This window comes from Schistocerca americana, chromosome 11 (assembly GCF_021461395.2).
Source record: "Schistocerca americana isolate TAMUIC-IGC-003095 chromosome 11, iqSchAmer2.1, whole genome shotgun sequence".
Taxonomy (NCBI): Eukaryota; Metazoa; Arthropoda; class Insecta; order Orthoptera; family Acrididae; genus Schistocerca; species Schistocerca americana.
Window position 1 is genome coordinate 130,499,325 of NC_060129.1, and position 20,533 is coordinate 130,519,857.

Consider the following 20,533-nt stretch of genomic DNA (forward strand, 5'->3'; position numbering starts at 1 on the left):
TAACACCGGTTCCCGCCAGATCGCCAAAGTTAAGGGGGGGTAGGACGCCAAACGGGCCGACTTGGAGCAGGACTGTCCATACTTTTACAAATAAATTCATAAAACTTTGTCAGCATCACCAGGAAGGATTTAGGATTCACACTCATAACAATGGAAGTGCAATAACATATCAAAATAAATTTTTTTTTAGATATGAAATTTCATCATTTTTTCACTTACTGTTGGCTCCATTGGTTGCTATAGGTACATTTTTCTTCACAAGTAAGAGAGATTCTTTGATGAATTTTACACAGCATACAAACCATACTTACAGGTGTTTGAAACTGTAGAATTTTCGAAATCTATTAAAAACTGTGGTAAAAATTGAGATAATTAACTACAAAATTTGATTTTTTTCCAAACATAAAGTTTAAAACGTAACAGCTCGTTCATTTTTTCATAAATTAAATATATTCTAGTGTTTCAGACACTTGTAAGTATGGTTTGTATGCTGTGCAAAATTCATCGAACAGTCTCTCTTACTTATGCAGCCAATAGTAAGTGAAAAAATGATGATATTCCACATGTAAAAAAAATTATTTTGTTATGTTTTTGAACTTCCGCTGCTGCTACAAGTGTGAATCCTGAAACCTTCCTGGTCATGCCGACAAAGTTTTATGAATTTACTTGTAAAAGTATGTTGTTGTTGTGGTCTTCAGTCCTGAGACTGGTTTGCTGCAGCTCTCCATGCTACTCTATCCTGTGCAAGCTTCTTCATCTCCCAGTACCTTAACGCAACCTACATCCTTCTGAATCTGCTTAGTGTATTCATCTCTTGGTCTTCCTCTACGATTTTTACCCATCACGCTGCCCTCCAATACTAAATTGGTGATCCCTTGATGCCTCAGAACATGTCCTACCAACCGATCCGTTCTTCTAGTCAAGTTGTGCCACAAACTTCTCTTCTCCCCACTCCTATTCAATACCTCCTCATTAGTTATGTGATCTACCCATCTAATCTTCAGCATTCTTCTGTAGCACCACATTTCGAAAGCTTCTATTCTCTTCTTGTCCAAACTATTTATCATCCACATTTCACTTCCATACATGGCTACACTCCATACAAATACTTTCAGAAACGAATTCCTGACATTTAAATCTATACTCGATGTTAACAAATTTCTCTTCTTCAGAAACGCTTTCCTTGCCATTGCCAGTCTACATTTTATATCCTCTCTACTTCAACCATCACCAGTTATTTTGCTCCCCAAATAGCAAAACTCCTTTACTACTTTAAGTGTCTCATTTCCTAATCTAATTCCCTCAGCATCACCCGACTTAATTCGACTACATTCCATTTTTCTTGTTTCGCTTTCGTTGATGTTCATCTTATACCCTCCTTTCAGGACACCGTCCATTCCATTCAACTGCTCTTCCAAGTCCTTTGCTGTCTCTGACAGAATTACAATGTCATTGGCAAACTTCAAAGTTTTTACTTCTTCTCCATGGATTTTAATACCTACTCCGAATTTTTCTTTTGTTTCCTTCACTGCTTGCTCAATATACAGATTGAATAACGTCGGGTAGAGGCTACAACCCTGTCTCACTCCCTTCCCAACCACTGCTTCCCTTTCATGTCCCTCTACTCTTATAACTGCCGTCTGGTTTCTGTACAAATTGTAAATAGCCTCTCACTCCCTGTATTTTACCCCTGCCACCTTTAGAATTTGAAAGAGAGTATTCCAGTCAACATTGTCAAAAGCTTTCTCTAAGTCTACAAATGCTAGAAACGTAGGTTTGCCTTTTCTTAATCTTTCTTCTAAGATAAGTCGTAAGGTCAATATTGCCTCACGTGTTCCAAACTAGTATTGACAATAAATATTGAACGTGTCCAGGCCCCTTTACAATCGCACGGCAACGTTGTCGAACTCCGTAAAGGCTTGAGCTTGTGACCATATCCAATACGGAGACAACTGCGGGTTCGGTGGGGTAGGAAAGAGAATTGAGTGCCAGTGAGGCCAGTCAGTGTGGCTAAGAATCCGACGGCGACGATCCTGAATACTCATGATCCTGATTCCGAGACTCAGACGCAGGCGGACCGGGGAAAAGAACGAGACCAACTGTTGCTGAATGGCGGTAGGTACTGTGTGAGAGGAAGCAAACACTTGAAGGAATTAAGTGTGCTGTTCTTCCTAAACACCAGTTTCCTGCTCTGCTGAAAAGCACTCTTGATGTGGTACAGCGAAATGCAAAAGGGAACCTTGAAAGTGGCTCAAGGAAGTGTGAGATATTTCCCTATAATGTTGAACCACTGTCTGAACGCATCAGACACAGACAGGTGCAACAAGATGATCTGAATAATTATTTCTGTTAATTCTTCAAAGAAAGGAAACACTCAACATTCCTGGAGATAAAGGTCACATGAAAAGAAGGAAGATTCCAGTCTCGCCCGGAAAAAGTATCTCATGCAGCTATACCAGAAGTAGAATGGTGGAGAATGTGGGTGTACCAGCAGAAACTGCTTCACAAACACCTAGAGGCCAACCAGGAAAACGTAAAAGAAAGCAAATTTGGCATTCTAAGAGAAGTGAAGATCACTATACACAAGACTCTTCTAATCAAGAATCCTGGGAGTCTTACAGGAAGAGATGTCTTCAGGAAGTAGAGCGTGAAGAAGAGGAAAACATACGGATCTCTCAAGGACCACAAATTAAACCAGTATAGAAAGAAGTCAGTGCCTTTGGGATCTTTCATTATGAGGATCATCTGTAACCAGGTGTTATTCAAAATTTTAATGAGACTGGGGCAACAACAAGTGCAAAATAACCTGCTACTATGGGAAAGTTTGCCCCACTTTTAAAAATTGTGTAACCCATTATAAAATAAAAATCTAAAGATCTCTTCATTCAGACATTATTCCTTTGTGCTTTGGTTAACTGCTTGAAAATTATCAAATTCATTTGTTAACTTCAGCTTATGTATTTTCAGGCATCGGTGCAAAGTGTCTAAATATTGGAGCGAAGTAGCCCCACTTTACGGTAGGAACTAATATGTAAACTGAATACTGTAGCTAAAATTCGAAGCTCAATTTCTTGTGCTGTTCAATTAATAGAATAAATGTAATGCCTTGTAATGCAACAAAATATACATAACATAAGAGTGGTTTACTCCTGTAAAAGTCCATTTGTGGAAAGTGTGAGTACACTAATCCAAGGTTTATGTGATATCGGAAATCTGCTACCCTGAGAATCGTAACTTGTTGGTGGGAGAATGACTAATTAAATTTCTCCAAGCCTTCAGTTTTTTGTCTATCTCTTGCGTTTAGCATTATTGTATGCAGAATTCCAGCGGATGACTGGTTGTGTTAACCTTTTAAGAGTAACAGATTTAAATGCCTTAGATGTCATGACTATGCTTTTTTACTCTGTTGATCTAATCCTTTTTAGGGTATCCAGATTGGGAGTGTGTGTATTGATAGTATTGATGTGGGGAACACGAATTTGCAATAAACTTTCGCAAATTTCTCAATAACAAAATTTTCTGTCCTGAAGAACACTTTATATGTCGATTCCGTGTTTTGCTTTTTATTTGTCACACACAAGGCAATAATATGAACCTTTTCCAAATACTTCGTCTGTGAATGCCAGCTCTGATCTTTTTTTTTTTCTTTTTACTATTAATATCATGATATTAACTGTCTGAATATGTAACAACATGAACAAGACAGCTAAGCACTCCAAATGAAGGGCTAAGTTTGCATGTAACAGTCTCAACATAGCAATGAGTGCTCCTGACCAAGTTTTTCAGTGTTGCTTAGCATAACAGAAATTGAATTGACTTGAGCTCTTTGAAAATGAAAAAGCATATATTATTCAAAAACGTTCATGTAGTATGTACAAGTACTAGTAGGCTCTAATGTAAGTAAATCCACTTTTATTTAAATACCACTGACAAAGTATCCTGACATGATTATTGTTTGAAGCATACCTGTATTCATTCCAAGTATGCCTCTATCAAATGGTTAATTTGCCAAACTGGTGTCTCAAGGGTAAATACCCCATTGTACAATTTTCCTGTATAAAACTGATGTACTCACTACTATGTAGAAAATGTTTCAAAGTCAATGGCCAAAAACTAATTAAACAAAACAAAGCCCATAATGCGCATACAAATTGAGAAAAACTCGTCTTTCTCTTAGTTATGCCACAATGAAGTTCCACAAATTACATAAGTTCTTCTGTACTCAAGTTGATAAGACACACTTTTAATGAGATTGACCTGAGACAGCACAGGAACTTTTTCATCATAATTATGCCACTAAGCATTAGGGATATGGTATATTTTGAGAAGATATACAACTATTTTCCATTTTCAGGTCACCTAAAATACTCAAATATTTCAGTAAGTGTAAAACCTTATAAAAATTAACATGTTGCATACTCTTCACAGTATCTCATAGCTTTCCATATTATGTATTAAGATACAGTGAGAGTTTTTTCTGAGAGTAGTGCCACAAATTATTAAGCAAATTTTTTGAGAAGGTGGAAGATGTGCTACATTTTGTATCACTGCTGAGCTGAGTTTCCTATCCTGCCCCAAAATTAACAAAATATATTCTTACAAAATTACAGCACAGCTTTGCAATTTAAGACATACATGGCCACGCAATGTGAGGGAAATTACCTTCCTTGTACATAGAGTATATCCTACACTGGTAGTAAGTGCTCGTCTTGAAGCTCCTGGGTTTTCAACAAATTACTAAACAGTGTACAGGGAAAAAAGGAAGATATTTTAAAATAAAAAATGGTATCTAAAACAAAAAGGAGTATACATTATGAGATAACAATTTTATTTCAACTGTTTTCCACAACGATATGGAGGGTTTAAAACATATTATGCTATTACAAAGAGAATGAATAAACAGAGTTAAGATGCTGAGTACAAACTCTGGCCAAGGATGGAGCAGGTACTTGGCCATGGCCTATTCAGTGGGACCAACAAAGTATTTGCTCTGTAATTCAGCATGACACACACACACACACACACACACACACACACACACACACACACACACAGGATCTCTATAAGAATGCTGAAGGAACCATCCCAGCCATTTGCCTTAGTGTCCAGGAAAACCACGGAAAGCCCAAATCAGGATGGCCGGACAGTGTGAAGCCCATCCTCCTGCACATGAGGTCAGTGCCATTAGCAGCTGCACCGCCTCAATCAGTTAGCCCCTATTGTACAATGTTATTTGATTTCCACAAAAACAGATCTTGCAACTGGCAAAAACAATGATGAAATATACACACAATTACATATGCAACTACACTGCAACATATTTCTTTATCACTTCATACAAACAGATCACTACTACTGAGCATTTCATTCACAGAACTTCTGCACACTGTCAGACTGCTTCACAGACTGCTGCATATATGACTAGTTATCTGAAACAGAAGAACAGGAAATGAAAAGTAGTAATCTATCCTTGTCTAAAGACACTTTAGGAAGAGAACATAAAACCTGGCAGCAGCTACACAGCTGACTCACACTAGCAGTAAACATTCACTTAAACAGTAAAAGGCATGTCTCTAGCAATGAATTTCATATGTCCTACAAACCTCTTGATGTATGCTGATAAAACACTGTAGAGTGTGATCACAAAGTAGCTCACATCTCAAAAGAAACTGATAAGAGTCAGTGATGTCATCTTCACAAATTCTGGGATGTTAACATGTGAATAGCTGTTCTCTGCAGGACACAGATGTGTTTGTTATTGTTGTAGGGTCCCGTACATGAGGCAAGATGCTGATACTGTGTAGACTCACAGAAATTTACATTTTGATGAAGTTTTAGATTTGAAGTTAACATTTAAATATGCTCAGTTCTATCATCCCTCATCTGTTAAGGGGGGTAGGACATCAAACGGGCCGACTTGGAGCAGGAGAGGCATCACAGGACATTTTAATTTCCACTGTCTATACTTTTAGAAATAAATTCATAAAACTTTGTCAGCATGACCAGGAAGGATTCAGAATTTACACTCACAGCAGTGGAAGTTCGAAAACATAACAAAATAATTTTTTTACATGTGAAATTTCATCATTTTTTTCACTTACTAATGGCAGCATTTGTTGCTATAGGTACACTTTCCTTCATAAGTAAGAGATATTCTTTGATGAATTTTGCACAGCATACAAACCAAACTCAAAGGTGTATGAAACTCTAGAATTTTAGAAATCTATTAAAAACTGTGGTAAAAATTGAGGTAATTAACTAGAAAATTTGTGTTTTTTCTAAACATGAAGTTTAAAATATAACAGGTCATTCGTTTTTTTTTCATAAATTAAATAAATTCTAGAGTTTCATACACCTGTAAGTATGGTTTGTATGCTGTGCAAAATTCATCGAAGAATCTCTCTAACTTATGAAGAAATGTGTACCTAAAGCAACAAATGCAGCCACTAGTAAGCGAAAAAATTATGAAATTTCGCACGTAAAAAAAATTTATTTGTTATGTTTTCGAACTTCCACTGCAATGGGTGTGAATCATGAATCCTTCCTTGATGCTGACAAAGTTTTATGAATTTATTTGTAAAAGTATAGACACTGGATATTAAAATGTCCTGAGATGCCTCTCCTGCTCCAAGCCGGCCCGTTTGACGTCCTACACCTCTTAAGTTTTTGTAGTCTAGATATCACAGGATGCAAGACTGTGATGATGTCTGTATGTCTGAGTACAATTACCCATTAATACAGCCATATTTGGAGATAGAAAACAGATAAGAAATGTATCAAGAATGGCGATTTTAAACGCAGAGAGGAAAAATGTGCCACAGAACCGAGGGGAAAACTCCTCTGCAGTAGTTAGGTGGGTAGTAAATTTCTTGCTATCTGAAACAGATCATGCAAGGATAGGTCATGTTAGAAGTGTGCACCATGCAGTTTGATACCAGTGTTATAACCAGCTGCACATCATAAATAGATAGTCTAAAGGCATGCTGGAGCACCTCAGGCTGCTATGGGGGAAGGCCAGTCGGCCACCTATGTGTACTCCAATCCTTCTGGATCATACACTTATATTTAATGTCTGATTTAATAAAGATAACACTCTTCCATTTCTGGCACCCTTTCTAGAATACATACTAGCAAAATTATGAGAATTAGTTATTTTTTATCTCAACGACAGGAAAACTTGTCTTTTGCAAGTCAAATTTATTATTGAGCATGAGATGTTTCACCTATTCATGTTTGGCATTTTCAGTGGTATACTGTGGTGTACTGTTTATGCAACCATTTGTTCTACAAAAAAATGGTTCAAATGGCTCTGAGCACTATGGGACTCAACTGCTGAGGTCATTAGTCCCCTAGAACTTAGAACTAGTTAAACCTAACTAACCTAAGGACATCACAAACATCCATGCCCGAGGCAGGATTCGAACCTGCGACCGTAGCGGTCTTGCAGTTCCAGACTGCAGCGCCTTTAACCGCACGGCCACTTCGGCCGGCATTTGTTCTACAGTCTACATTGCTTACAGTAAATATTTCTCAGCAAATAACCTATACTGCAAACTTGCAAAAGACTGAAATTTTCTAATCTCCACAATAAAACATAATTCAAGTTGACAACTGAGGAAAATGGCTGCATATACCGGGTGTAAAAAAGTCAGTATAAATTTGAAAACTGAATAAATCACGGAATAATGTAGATAGAGAGGTACAAATTGACACACATACTTGGAATGAAATGGGGTTTTATTAGAACCAAAAAACTACTAACGTTCAATATGTCCACCATCATTCCACAACAACAGCTGTAGTCGAGGAATAATGTTGTGAACAGCACTGTAAAGCATGTCCGGAGTTATGGTGAGGCATTGGTGTCGGATGTTGTCTTATTTTTAACACTAAGTTTTCTGGTCTAAAAGTAGGAGAAAGACTGAGTAACTGAGCTGAAGGAAGAGATCTCCACTTCCTGTACGATCCAAAAGACTGAGTGACCTTTTCACCATCAGCGGCATGGGGATCACAAACATCATCTGACTTGACCTTCGTTACAAGGGGAGCAACAGGACACGGGCTCCACGCGGAAAGGAAGGTATTACCGAAGTTCCCTAGAAGCCGCATCGACTGTGATCGCCGAAGTGGGTCTATCAATTTCTGTCATACAAAGCCCTCCAATCCCACGATGGAATCTAAAACAGGCTTTCTGGGAGACACTTCGGACTCTCACAGAGACAACAGTGAACTGTATTCCTCCACAACCAGATACTTATAAGCGGTTCACTACTCTGATATATAGATCTGCACTGAAAAGTATTCCATGCAGTGCAAGGAAAGAATATACTCTGTGCTGGACGAGAGAGTGTGAATCATTATTGGAAGAATACCAGAAGATGGAAAACTGTGAGGTTGTGGAACAACTGGTTCAAACAATGAACGAAGAATGTAGGTGTAGATGGATGGAAACGATGGACAGCACGGATTATAGCTGCAGGAGCTGGAGTGTGTTAAGAAGATTAGCAGGAGCTACAAACCTACACAGACGACAGATGAGAATGACACCCAGTCGGACAGTGTTCCACGTACGACAAACCACAAAAATCCATCTAAGAACATCTGAAAAGAAAGACTTCGAACATATGATAAAAGAGATAACTAAGAACAACCGGGAGAACACAGAGCTGATAAAAGATGTAGAGTTTCAAGAGATCAATAACGCACTGACAGGAGTGAAGGTCGGCAAAGCAGCAGGAGTAGATGGAATCCTACGAGAATTCCTTAGAAATCTAGGACTGGCAGGAAGAAGCTGGCTGCCAAAACTCTTCTGAGTGCATCGAGCAGATAGAAATACCTAATATATGGAAAGAGGCCAATGTAGTCACTGTCCTGAAACCGCAGAAAATCCCAAACATTTTAGACAAATTTATCTTTTATGCACTGTGTATAAACTATTTGAGAGACTTATGAGGACCAACTCTCCCCATACATAGAACCCTCCCTACCAAGGGAGCAAGCAGATTTTAGGCCTAAAAGAAATTGTTGTGTTCAAGTCCTTGCCCTAAACTTTTATCAAAAAGGGCTATCAGAGTAAGAAGAAAACTGGCATTGTCCCGTTGGATCTAACATCAACACATGACGTAGTGTGGAGAATGGCCTACTTTATAAACTGATTGAAAAAACTCAGATAGATCAGCCAGACCCATAAACTTACGAAGAAAAGTTTAACTGGAAGAAAAATTAGAGTAACTCTGACAAAACCATTAGATACTTAGCACTCAACTACAGACCCCCACAGGACCCAGTCCTGGCCCCTTTATTGTTTAACTTGTTCACTGCGGATATCCTAGAAACAACCCCATGAGTTTATATACGCAGATGATATGGCAATAGCTTATCACAGCAAATATTTTGAAAAAAATAGAGCGGAAACTGAACAAAGACCTAAACCTGTTGCACCTATACTATACACCAAATGCCATCTACAACTGAATCCAGACAAGAGAGTTAGTATAAACATGCATCTTAGTGACAGAAGCCAAGAGAAAGCTAAACATCTGCATGAATAACCAGACCATTAAACTTGAAGATAATCCTCAGTACCTTGGAGTAAAGCTCAACCGGTCCCTAACATACAGAGTCCATCTAGTGGATACAAAACAAAAACTGAAAACTAGAAATGCCATTCTAGCCAAACTCACCGGAACCACCTGGGGATGTGACGCAAATACCTTGAGAACTTCTGCCTCGGCGCCAGTACACAGCATTGCCAAGTATTGTACACCTTATGGACCAGAAGCATGCACATATATTAAAAATCGATATCCAGCCAAGAGAAAAAAATGAGAATAATATCAGGAGCACTTAAACCTACAACTATAGATTAGCTACCCTTACTGTCTAACATAGCATCATCTGATATCAGCAGAAATCTGCTACTATCAAGATAATATAGCAAAATACTGGCAAACCCAAACCTTTCCATACACCAGGACCCGACACCAAAAAACCGTCTGAGGTGAAGTGGTGTTTCCCTTCAACCCAGAAAATGAATGGGAAAGTTTATGGAGTAGAAGTACAGTAAAGAATAGAAAACTTGTTACTGACCCAAGCGTACGAATAGAGGGCTTCAAGCTTTCCAGAAGAGTGTGGACTACGCTGAACCGTGTGAGGACGGGTGTCAAAAGTTGCAGGGAGATGATGACAACATGGGGCCTCGCAAACGACCCTCAGTGCAAACGTGGACTCAATCAATCAATGGCCTACTTGATCATGTGTACTGTGCATGGTTTTAATGGTGAACTGGAGGATATACATAACCTCACGGACAATGCCATTGAATGGCTTAAAAAAATAAGTCATATTGCATAAAATTTTGTATTTATTATATGTAATTAAGTAATGTTGAATGTCTCATTTTAATGCTGTAATGTCCCAGTTTAATATTTTGCCTTATAAATGCCAATCCCCCCCTCCATTAACCATAGACCTTGCCGTTGGTGGGGAGGCTTGCGTGCCTCAGCGATACAGATAGCCGTACCATAGGTGCAACCATAACGGAGGGGTATCTGTTGAGAGGCCCGACAAACACATGGTTCCTGAAGAGGGGCAGCAGCCTTTTCAGTAGTTTCAGGGGCAACAGTCTGGATGACTGACTGATCTGGCCTTGTAACACTAACCAAAATGGCCTTGCTGTGCTGGTACTGCGAACGGCTGAAAGCAAAGGGAAACTATGGCCGTAATTTTTCCCGAGGTCAAGCAGCTTTACTGTATGGATAAATGATGATGGCGTCCTCTTGGGTAAAATATTCCGGAGGTAAAATAGACCCCCATCTGGATCTCCAGGCGGGAACTACTCAGGAGGACGTCGTTATCAGGAGAAAGAAAACTGGCATTCTACGGATCGGAGCGTGGAATGTCAGATCCCTTAATCGGGCAGGTAGGTTAGAAAATTTAAAAAGGGAAATGGATAGGTTAAAGTTGGATATAGTGGGAATTAGTTAAGTTCAGTGGCAGGAGGAACAAGACTTCTAGTCAGGTGAATACAGGGTTATAAATACAAAATCAAATAGGGGTAATGCAGGAGTAGGTTTAATAATGAATAGGAAAATAGGAATGCAGGTAACCTACTATAAACAGCATAGTGAATGCATTATTGTGGCCAAGATAGGATACAAAGCCCACACCTACCACAGTAGTACAAGTTTATATGCCAACTAGCTCTGCAGATGACGAAGAAATTGAAGAAATGTATGATGAGATAAAAGAAATTATTCAGATAGTGAAGGGAGACGAAAATATAACAGTCCTGGGTGACTGGAATTCCGTAGTAGGAAAAGGAAGAGAAGGAAACATAGTAGGTGAATATGGATTAGGGGTAAGAAATGAAAGAGGAAGCCGCCTGGTGGAATTTTGCACAGAGCACAACTTAATCATAGCTAACACTTGGTTCAAGAATCATAAAAGAAGGTTATATACACGGAAGAAGCCTGGAGATACTGACAGGTTTCAGATAGATTATATAATGGTAAGACAGAGATTTAGGAACCAGGTTTTAAATTGTAAGACATTTCCAGGGGCAGATGTTGACTCTGACCACAATCTATTAGTTATGAACTGTAGATTAAAACTGAAGAAACTGCAAAAAGGTGGGAGTTTAAGGAGATGGGACCTGGATAAACTGAAAGAACCAGAGATTGTACAGAGTTTCAGGGAGAGCATATGGGAACAACTGACAGGAATGGGGGAAAGAAATACAGTAGAAGAAGAATGGGTAGCTTTGAGGGATGAAGTAGTGAAGGCAGCAGAGGATCAAGTAGGTAAAAAGATGAGGGCTAGTAGAAATCCTTGGGTGACAGAAGAAATATTGAATTTAATTGACGAAAGAAGAAAATATAAAAATGCAGTTAATGAAGCAGGCAAAAAGGAATACAAACGTCTCAAAAATGAGATCGACAGGAAGCGCAAAATGGCTAAGCAGGCATGGGTAGAGGACAAATGTAAGGATGTAGAGGCTTATCTCACTAGGGGTAAGATAGATACTGCCTACAGGAAAATTAAAGAGACCTTTGGAGAAAAGAGAACCACTTTTATGAATATTAAGAGCTCAGATGGAAACCCGGTTCTAAGCAAAGAAGGGAAAGCAGAAAGATGGAAGGAGTATATAGAGGGTCTATACAAGGGCGATGTACTTGAGGGCAATGTTATAGAAATGGAAGAGGGTGTAGATGAAGATGAAATGGGAGATACGATACTGCGTGAAGAGTTTGATACAGCACTGAAAGAACTAAGTCGAAATAAGGCCCCGGGAGTAGACAACATTCCATTAGAACTACTGACAGCCTTGGGAGAAACAGTCCTGACAAAACTCTACCATCTGGTGAGCTAAATGTATGAGACAGGTGAAGTACCCTCAGACTTCAAGAAGAATATAATAATTCCAATCCCAAAGAAAGCAGGTGTTGACAGATGTGAAAATTACCGAATATCAGTTTAATAAGTCACAGCTGCAAAATACTAACACGAATTCTTTACGGACGAATGGGAAAACTGACAGAAGCCGACTTCTTTGTACAGAAACCAGATGGCAGTTATAAGAGTCGAGGGACACGAAAGGGAAGCAGTGGTTGGGATGGGAGTGAGACAGGGTTGTAGCCTATCCCCGATGTTATTCAATCTGTACATTGAGCAGACAGTAAAGGAAACAAAAGAAAAATTCGGTGTAGGTATTAAAATCCATGGAGAAGAAATAAAAACTTTGAGGTTCGCCAATGACATTGTAATTCTATCAGAGACAGCAAAGGACTTGGAAGAGCAGTTGAATGGAATGGATAGTGTCTTGAAAGGAGGATATAAGATGAACATCAACAAAAGCAAAACGAGGATTATGAAATGTAGTTGAATTAAGTCGGGCGATGCTGAGGGAATTAGATTAGGAAATGAGACACTTAAAGTAGAAAGGGAGTTTTGCTGTTTGGGGAGCAAAATAACTGAGGATGGTCAAAGTAGGGAGGGTATAAAATGTAGACTGGCAATGGCAAGGAAAGCGTTTCTGAAGAAGAAAAATTTGTTAACATCGAGTATAGATTTAAGTGTCAAGAAGTCGTTTCTGAAAGTATTTGTATGGAGTGTAGCCATGTATGGAAGTGAAACATGGACGATAAATAGTTTGGACAAGAATAGAATAGAAGCTTTCGAAACGTGGTACTACAGAAGAATGCTGAAGATTAGGTGGGTGGATAACGTAACTAATGATGAGGTACTGAATAGGGTTGGGGAGAAGAGGAGTTTGTGGCACAACTTGACTAGAAGAAGGGATCGGTTGGTAGGACATGTTCTGAGGCATCAAGGGATCACCAATTTAGTATTGGAGGGCAGTGTGGAGGGTAAAAATCATAGAGGGAGACCAAGAAATGAATACACTAAGCAGATTCAGAAGGATGTATACTGCAGTAGGTACTGGGAGAAGAAGAAGCTTGCACAGGATAAAGTAGCATGGAGAGCTGCATCAAACCAGTCTCAGGACTGAAGACCACAAGAACAACAACAACAACAACAACAAATGCCTATCAAGTAAATAAATTAAATAAGGAGAGAAAAGTAATAATGGATTTGTTTTAATGGTTTGATAGATTCCACAGAAGTTCCCTTCCAAGCAACTCACAGATCACTGAATTTTGAGCAGGTGGTAACATTTGTCCGTGTACTCGCTTTGAAACTGTGTTTACAGTAATGTTTTATGTTTCTGTGGTATACTTCAGCTTGTTATTCATTCTATCAACTTCTTGCTACATTAACAAGACACATAGCGTGTGAACTTGCATGTTTTTAGCTGTAGGAATAAATCATGGAGTTTCCAGAGAAAGTGAGGTTACGGGGAAGACAAAACATGTTTCACCTCAGAAAATTTTGACTGTAGTAGGACTTCTTGCTTAAAATTATACACAGCCAGAAATTGCTGACAGAATGAGAATATCACAGAAAAATGTCAGCAGAATCAAACTTTCAGTGCAGAAAGGTGGTGAATACAAGCCAAACAGGAAAGGAAAATGCGGACATAAAAGAAAAATCAGTCCTAGAACAGTGAAAAAACTTGCGAACATGGCACCAATCAACCATAAACTTACTTCTACAGACATGAGCCATCAGCTGAAGGGCTTGTGTGTTGACGTTTCACCTGCGGCAGTGAGGAGGAGGCTGTTTGAATGTGGTTTAAAGGCATGCCGACCAAGGAAAAAACACCTGCCATGAAAACCAAAAGATTGCTTTGGGCTAAACAACTTCAGGAGCAGAGAAGTGAGGACTGGGCTAAGGTACGTGCAATGATATGGTAAATTAAGTGCGTCTGATCTCTAAAGTTGGGAGTTTTGGCTTGAAATTGTGATGTTTTAGTGATACTGAAGAAATGCACAGTTGAATTTTGGGCTCTTGAGGCCTCCTATGCTACCATTCTCAACTTTTCAAACTTGCAATTTTGTACACATGCTTCAGGTATGTTTCAGTTTCAGTGATGAATCTGTATTCACTGTGGTGGAATAAAGCAGAACAGTTCGAAGCTGAGTGTGTGCAACAATGTGTGAAGCATCCAACTCCCGTTATGGTCTGGAGTGTGATGTCTGTGAAAGGCCCTGGCAGATTACACACTGTTGAAGGGACAATGAGGCAAGAACAATATAAAGAAATCCTTGAAAAGGAATGTTTCCCCCAAATAAATAAGTGGTTTCCTAATAAAGATGCCATTCTTATGCACGATGAGGCAACTTGCCACAAAGCCAAAAGTGTTTCCAAGTACTGCGAAGAAAAGCAACAGAAAGTGTTGCCCTGGCCATGGAATAGCCCAGATATGATCCCAAATGAAAATTTATGGGCTATTGTGAAACAGAGGTTAAGGAAAACTAAAAAAACCACCAAACAAGGTCTCGTGGAGAAACTAGAGGAAATATGGTACCATGACAATGATACTAAAATGTCATGTGAAAAGTTAATAAAAACTATGCCAAACAGGATAAATATGTTGATTAAGAACGAAGGTATGCATACAAAGTATTGAATGTAGAAATGTAATCTGTATGTGGATGTAAATGTGTAATAAATGTAAAGTTTTGGAAAAAATATCTTTAGACTAACAATTTGAACACATCTGTACTCACTGCAAATGTACCTCCATTTTAAGTGAAAGGTCATATTTGCCATTCATGTACCAAACCACTATTACCTCATTCTTCAAGTTTCCCACATTATAACTGTGTGACATCTGCTGCTGGTGAGGGATTTTAGAGCTGTGACTGGAACAAAGTGCTCTGAGTTATTGACTACCAATATACTTCGCACACTACAAATGTACCTACATTTTAAGTGAAAGTTCAATTTCCCATACGTGTATCCACTAGCACCTGTTTCTTAAAGTTTTTCTTTATGACTGTGTGACATCTGCTGCTGGTGAAGGACTTTTGGAGCCATAACGGGAACAGAGAGCTCCGAGTTACCGTCTGCCAATATACACACTACCTCAAAAGTGGTCAAATGTACCCAAAGGACTACTACCTTATTCTTCAAGTTTCCCACACTATAAAAGTGCAACATTTCGCTGCTAGTGACTGACTTGTGATGTCATAACTGGAATAAAGGTATCAGAGTTACTAAGCTATTATACCTTATACACTACAACTGTACTTTCATTTTAAGTGAAAGGTTAAATTTCCCATGCATGTATCCAAACTACTACTACCTTACCCTTACAGTTTCCTATGTTATAACTGTGCAACATCTGACAATGAGACAGACTTGTGGAGCCGTAAGTGGAACAAGGAGATCTGAGTTACCATACACCAATATACTCCTCACACTAACTTCATTTGAAGTGAAAGGTAAAATTTGCCAAATACGTATCCAAACCACTACCACCTTATTCAAGTTACCCACATTATAACTGTGTGACATCTGCTGCTGGTGACTACTTCTGGAGGCATAACTGGAAGTCTGACTGACACACACACACACACACACACACACACACACACACACACACACACAGTCTCTCTAAATGTGTTACAGCAAATATACTCCACACACCACAGATTGGTCGACCAAAGCGTCCGATCCGACCTGTCGGCTTTGACCCGTGATGTAAGGCTGTTGTGGTGTGTGACGTCATGACGGCGCGGAATTTAGTTTGAGAGAGTGGCGTGTTTGTAGGTGTTGTTTTGATGCGATCGGTGGTGCTCTCTGGTGGTGTGTTAGGTGATGTTTTTGGTTTAGTTTGCGAGTGTGGTGTCGTGTGTGAATTTTGGTAAATTGCTTTTTTTATGTCTTTGGTAGGTATGGATATGACTGACAGGGTCAACAGTTTTCGGTTGTCGGCTATGATGGGGGACAGTGCGTTGTCTCTAATAAAATTTCTTCAACTATTCGGATTTTTGGATGAAGTCATGAAGTGTTCAGTATGTCATGAAGAAATGAGGCTTACTTAAAGTTCCGGCGTCTCGGCTGTATGTGAAGATGTCTTAAGGATAACGGGTCAAGGGAAGTGTTCGATCCCAAAGTCTGGCTGTGAAAGTATCGGGAGACGTTTTTGAGCTATATAGGTCAAGGGAAGTGTTCGATCCCAATTTATGGGAGCGGGAGCTGCTGTTGAGCTATATAGGTCAAGGAATGTGTTCGATCCCAATTTATGGGATCGGGAGCTGCTGTTGAGCTATATAGGTCAAGGAATGCGTTCGACCCCAATTTATGGGATCGGGAGCTGCTGTTGAGCTATATAGGTCAAGGAATGCGTTCGACCCCAATTTATGGGATCAGGAGCTGCTGTTGAGCTATTTAGGTCAAGGGAAGTGTCCGAATCCAGATGATATTGTGTTTAGTGGTATTTGGGGAGTTTTGTGATGTCGGTTTTTTTCGTTGTTTTGCGTGGTTTTTGAGGGTCGGTGTCAAAATTTGTTTATATTTAGTTTGTCCCCACCCAAAACCCCCCTATTTCCTGCGCTTGTTCTGTTAGTGTCATTAAGCTGTTTGTGGAATGTGAGTATGTTTGTTTTTATATGTATTTTCGTCCTCATAATGTGTATGTAACGACTTTATATCACCATATTGGAATTGTGGTTTATGGTCGTTTCTGCCATAATTGTGACGTCATGGGCCAAAGCAGACGGGCGGGATCGGACGCTTCCGTATTTCCCTACAGATGTACCTCCATTTTAAGTGAGACGTGAAATTCGCTGAACTTGTACCCAAACCACAATTACCATTTTGTTAAAATATCCTAAGTATTAAACTGAGACTGCTGCTGATTTGTTTCCTGAATCCACTACTTAAAAGATCTAAGATAACAAATGCATATTCTGGTGTATACCTCACCAGTAATCTCTCATTAAATACAATAAACAACATTTACCATATATCAGAAAATTCAGGAGTCACTACTGTTCATAGTTTTTTGACTTTTGAAGCCTTTAGATGTGTTCTTCTTTCACCTACATAGACACAAAATCATAGCTAACACTTCAGCAAGAAAAAAAGCTGCTTAACCTACTTGGCTGCCAGCAGGATAGGACTCTGCACTAAGCTGTGTTGAAACCTGCTCAACTAGTTTCAAAACACAACAGCGTTCCAAGCAGATGTTCCACTCATCCTCTGTCAGTTGTTCGAAATTCACAGTGCTTGGTGCTAGTCTTCACTGCATCTTTCACTTCAGCTATTCGTTGTAACAGAGTAGAATTCCACCTCGCAGGCACATCCTGAAACCAATTTTTTTTAACATTAGTTACACCACTGTTTCTTTGGAATGTCGCCAGCCATTCAGTTGCCTGGCAGCTTCTCTTTAAGAATACTACATTAGCTTTTATCTTTTGCTGAATTGGCAGGAAATGTTTTAGTGCATTCTGCAAAATAAGGTTCAATGTACATGCATAGAACCCAAAATGTTTCCATCGTAAAATAGATACTCCACTTTCAATATTTGCTGCATTATCCGTCACAACAAGAAAAACTTTATCAGTCTGAACTTATCTGTCATGTCTATTAGAAATGCTGGCAGATTGGAAGCAGTATGTGGACCATGGCATTGGGTACATCCTTGCATCACAGACTGAAAAGTGAAATGTTCAGAAGCAAAATACCTTGTCACCACTATGTAGCTTTTATTTCCTGACGATATCCAGCAATCGGTGACCAGACAAACTGTCATCGCAGCTAACAGTCTTACACTTTCACCTTTGCTGCTGTGTATGCCACTGGCAGCATCACACCTGAAACATGCTTCCTGCTCGGGATTTCATAAGGAGGATTAAGAGCCCAAACAAAACCATGAAACCCCAAGTCTTCAACAACTGAAAAAGGCTGGAACTATTTGGTGAATAGTTGAAGAAGCTGCCCATCTATCTATTATTTTTCTGAAGTACTCCAATCCTTTTGGGGACATGTCATTGTTGCATTTTGCACAGTTTGCTGCATTGAGGTGACTGGACCAGCTTCCCCTTCCACACAAAATGTGCCAAGCGGTCATCACCACCTCTACAGCAGGAGTTTGGCCTACAGAAAAATAGGTTTCATATAAGCATAAGCAATGATTAAGTTGACAGCAAAAGTACAATAGAAATGATGCCATATTAGTTTTGGAGTCATATATTACAATTTTTGTGTACAGTATACTACATAGCACTTGCAGCTTGAGTATTTACTTCATACTAATTGACAGTTGATTCTGTTCTGGACATGTGTGTAGCTTCAAGTTTCTTCTTGGAATGTATTTCCATGCCAAAATTAAACCTAGCAATAGCAACACATTTTCAATAATGCGTATCATCAGGAGGCAAAAGGGCAGGGTAGCCTACTTTAAGCCCACACTAAAAAAATCCGTTAATTGTAGTTGACATATTAACATATATTTTAAAGAGATACCGATGTGTTTAAAATATTCAATAGGCCTATGACATTAATTCTGGAAAGTCACGTCTATTACTACAGTGACAAATTCTTGGGTTATGTCCCACCAAAAAAATTAGAACATTTATGGAATGGAAGACTTCATTAAAAACAAATATCCATTTCAAATTTTTAAAATTCCTCCTAACGAGTTTACAATATCTTCAAAAGGTGGACATAAAATACACCCTCCCCTTTGGTATCGCGAGTGTTAAAATAATAATATTACAAATAATTACGAGATGCCAGTTGCGAAGCTTCTTAATAAACACATTAGGGCATATACAGACTTTTGAAACTAGTGCGCCCAAATATTAAATACCCTCACAAACGGCAGTGACATTTTATTAGAACTATCGTTATTACATCTGCAACAACAAATGCGAATTAAACGATTCAGTATTCCTGCACAATGTGAAACGCAATGGATAATAAGAAAATACTTTAATGCAAAATGTGGAAAGAGAGAACTGAGAAGATAAAAATGTCAAAGGAAATGTGTGTGTGTGTGTGTGTGTGTGTGTGTGTGTGTGTGTGTGTGTGTGTGTGTGTGTGTGTTATACACGCACTGAAACAACTGTAATTGCAAAAAAACGTATTTTTCTCATTACTTACCTAAATCTGACTCCGAAGGTCTTTGTGAAGACAAATTCGCACGTACATGTGATTTCTTTAGATGGTCTCTTGTAAGTTCGACGTCGATGATTTATAAACACAACACAACCAAAAGCCGGAAAGAGTAACTCTGTTGTGGAACTGCAAGAAATGGAGACAATAGAATTCCTTATTTGTCTCCTCTCCGGCGCTCCTGATGGTCAGCGCCTCAGCGGTTGTTATAGTCTGTCTGTAAACTGAAGAGCGAGCAAGCGAGTCCCCACTCTGCCTCCCCTGCTACGTCACAGGGCGCTTCTACAGGCTGTTTCACAACGTAGTACCGGCCCTGCGGCGGTGCGCGCTTCATATCTGTGGCGACGCCGCGTACAGATACGTCCCGGCTGTGTTTATTTTTAGACAAATGCATTAAGAGTATAAGGAAAACAAAAGACGATAGCTTCTTCGAAACAAAACATTATAGAGTAAATAATATTAACATAAGAACGGAAGTCAGTATTCTACTACAAACATAGAACCGAATGCCTCTTCATGTGAATGTATGTTCCTCTATTCGTAAGACGAACCAGATATAGTGCAATCAACCTGTAGAATTTAAGGCTTGTTCTTACTAAAATGTAGAAGTTTTCTTTAAAGGGTCTGCATTGGAACTTAACAATTCTTGCAACACGAAGAGTGTTTAAAAAGTAAGCAGAAATTTATAATTCCGTGTTTTGTATTAGTTCGGTTTGCACTGCTTTTTTTGCCACTCTCTTCGTAAACATGTCTGAAAAGTATCTGTGCAATGTTTTGCATATTGGGTATTTACCCAGTTCTCAGTTGTCAAATGGTTCAAATGGCTCTGAGCACTATGGGACTCAACATCTTAGGTCATAAGTCCCCTAGAACTTAGAACCACTTAAACCTAACTAACCTAAGGACATCACACACACCCATGCCCGAGGCAGGATTCGAACCTGCGACCGTAGCAGTTCCGCGGTTCCGAACTGCAGCGCCAGAACCGCTAGACCACCGCGGCCGG

General features: G+C 39.3%; 1 long non-coding RNA gene across 2 annotated transcripts; it reads right to left on the bottom strand.

Moving 5' to 3' along the window:
- Positions 1 to 4,807: 4,807 nt before the first annotated feature.
- LOC124554086 lies at positions 4,808 to 19,731 on the bottom strand. 2 transcript variants are annotated; one of them, XR_006968236.1, is made up of 4 exons: positions 19,516 to 19,731; positions 17,510 to 17,714; positions 9,684 to 9,766; positions 4,808 to 5,429 (listed from the first exon to the last, which is right to left on the bottom strand). It is a non-coding gene; the product is annotated as an uncharacterized LOC124554086 (long non-coding RNA). The 2 variants fall into 2 exon arrangements; XR_006968235.1 differs by lacking the exon at positions 9,684 to 9,766.
- Between the last annotated feature and the right edge of the window lie 802 nt (positions 19,732 to 20,533).